The sequence below is a fragment of the Macrobrachium nipponense genome, chromosome 16, assembly GCF_015104395.2.
Source record: "Macrobrachium nipponense isolate FS-2020 chromosome 16, ASM1510439v2, whole genome shotgun sequence".
Classification (NCBI taxonomy): domain Eukaryota; kingdom Metazoa; phylum Arthropoda; class Malacostraca; order Decapoda; family Palaemonidae; genus Macrobrachium; species Macrobrachium nipponense.
Window position 1 is genome coordinate 16,291,255 of NC_087209.1, and position 2,865 is coordinate 16,294,119.

Consider the following 2,865-nt stretch of genomic DNA (forward strand, 5'->3'; position numbering starts at 1 on the left):
AATTTAGGTGTCGTGAAATATTCTGACGACTCAAATAGATACTATAAAAATTGTATCAGAAATTGGCATCGTTCATAACATGATGCAATGAAATATGGAATTCAATAAGGAGAGAGAGAGAGAGCAAAACCCTATTACTTCGAGCGACTATGCACCGAAGCCTCCCTATTTATTTTAAGGCTCCTTATTTATTTTAAAGGTTATAGATAAGGTTAAGACGATCGTAAATTTCCCCTCCGCTAAGTTTTTGGACGCAGCCGAGTAATCAGCCCGTCAGGTGGGTTTTATGAATGGGGTTGGGGGAGGCTTGGGGGGCATGCATTGCCCCGTCAGCATCTTTCACTGGACCCGTTCATTTAGGTAGACTCTCGGGCGAGAAGGGAGCTTGATGGCCCCTTTTGTTGTCCCGGTTGGTTTAGCAATTGGCTCATGATTTATATAAATAAATAAATAAAAATTGTTCAGAAATAAGGGTTAATAAGGAATTCAGGAAAGCATATATGTTTATTACGTTAAGTCATTTTCAGTATAATTTTGTTTCTGTTACGGTGATCATTCTTTACTTTGTCAAGTGATATTTGAATGCAGTATCGTTCTCAACTGATTCCTTTATATCTATTTTAACGGATGAAACTTAATTTGTAGTTGCATATAATTTTTTTTCTTTACATTTGAAATAAATCGGTTGGAATCCATCTTCACTCCACGTCTTTCCATTATTGAAAAAGAGACTAGATTCTCTACGTTTTCTCTTGAATATTTAAAGGAATCTACTTCAGTTTTGCAGTATAGTTTCTCTATCCTGCATTAATTGTGCACGATGATGCAACATTATCGCTCTCGCGGCATTGATTATGGGATTTGAAAGGATTTCAGAAGCTTCGCTTCATCTGAACCTTATATCGAAATTCCTTTAACGTCGAGTGGAGCGTCGGGTTTCATTTAATGGTCAAGTTGGCGTTACGAGCTTATTTATATATATATATATATATATATATATATATATTATATATACTATATATATATATAATATATATATATATTTGTTATGAAGAGTTTGAAGGAACTTTGGTATATGCGCACGCGCATAAAGGAATGTGTACCTATAAGAGAGAGAGAGAGAGAGAGAGAGAGAGAGAGAGAGAGAGAGAGAGAGAGAGAGAGAGAGCGCTAAGTAATTTTTATATACGCATGTGCAAGTAGAATGTGTGTTTATAAGAGATAGAGAGAGAGTATGAATGTGTTTATAACAGAGAAAATGATACCTGAGAGAGAGAGAGAGATGAGGAGAGGGAGGAGAGAGAGAGAGAGAGAGAGAGAGAGAGAGAGAGAGAAATGGCAGCTCCAACGAATCAATTACCTTCTTTCCTATGATCTACCGTAATAGCAGATCATAACCTCTCTCTCTCTCTCTCTCAATATACATAGTGTGAAATTGTGTATTTATTATATATTAAAATTTAATTATTATATTAATATATAGTATAATAAATATTATATTATATACCTCTATATATATTAATATATATATTAAATCATTCATACACAGAGCATCCGTCCAAGCTTGAACTACGGAGTAACAATCTGTCTCGCTTCGTTAAAACAATAACGGAACTGAACTTTACAATGGCTTTAAATCTACGTATGCACTGAATGTCATGTCGAAATGTCTCTCTCTCTCTCTCTCTCCTCTCTCTCTCTCTCTCTCTCCTATCCAAATCGTCCCGGGAAGCCATGGGAATTTAAGGCAGAGAGATTCCAGCAACGGGACCGAAAGTTTTAATGGGAACAGTTCCAGGTTACCCATTCCCAGAAATAGCATCGTCAGCAGTTTTCTCCTCGATGTCTTGATTATTGTCGCTCATATCTTTATGTTTCTTTGTGGAAGGTGGCGGCTGTTCTTTTCCGTCCTAGAAGTTTACCGCTCTCTCTCTCTCTCTCTCTCTCTCTCTCTCTCTCTCTCTCTCCTCGCTCTCTCTCTTCCTTCTCTCTCTCTCTCGTTAGTGAGTTTTTAGGATAATTGATAATCAATAATTATTTTATGCAAAAGATATGTCTACTTTTCTTTTATTTTGTTATCGGTTAAATAGTAAAATAAACTTATTTCTTGTTCGTTTTTAAATTTAAAACGTTTTTTGTATCGCCCAAACAAACCAAGTTTTGATTTTCTTCAGGTCTTTATTTTCTTTTTCTTTTTCTTTTTACTAAGGCATCACTTAAACAGGTGAAAAATATTTGACGAACAATTTTTAGGGTCTCACTTTCCTAAAACTTTTTATTTATTATTTATAGTGTTTCTAAGGCTAACTGTAGACTCAAGGATCCAATGATCTAATGTCCTGAATATATACATATATATAAAATTTTTACTACATCGTGATTTATATACATTCATGAAGCTACAAAATGTCGTCTAATATCGAATTCGCGCTACTTCGGGAATATCCCCGATATGGAGATCATCAACGAAGGGGATTGTTTTTAAGTGATCACTTTGAAAATTTCTTCCCTATCGATATTCCGATAGTAGCGAGAATTCGATATAGTTATATATATATATATATATATATATATATATATATATACTATATAGTATATCTATATATATACTATCATATTATATATATATATATATATATGTGTGTGTGTGTGTGTGTGTGTGTGTGTTGTGTACGTATGTTTGTATATATATATCACACGTATATATGTATATAATACATATATACAAAATTAGTGTTCGATGAAAATGATAAATCTAAAAGAAGATTAAAAACGCCGAATATAAAGAGGAAGACAGGCAACAATAGCATCACATAGATTCAACGTTTTAATAAAAGGGAATGTTTGTGAGACTGAAGTTCGTCA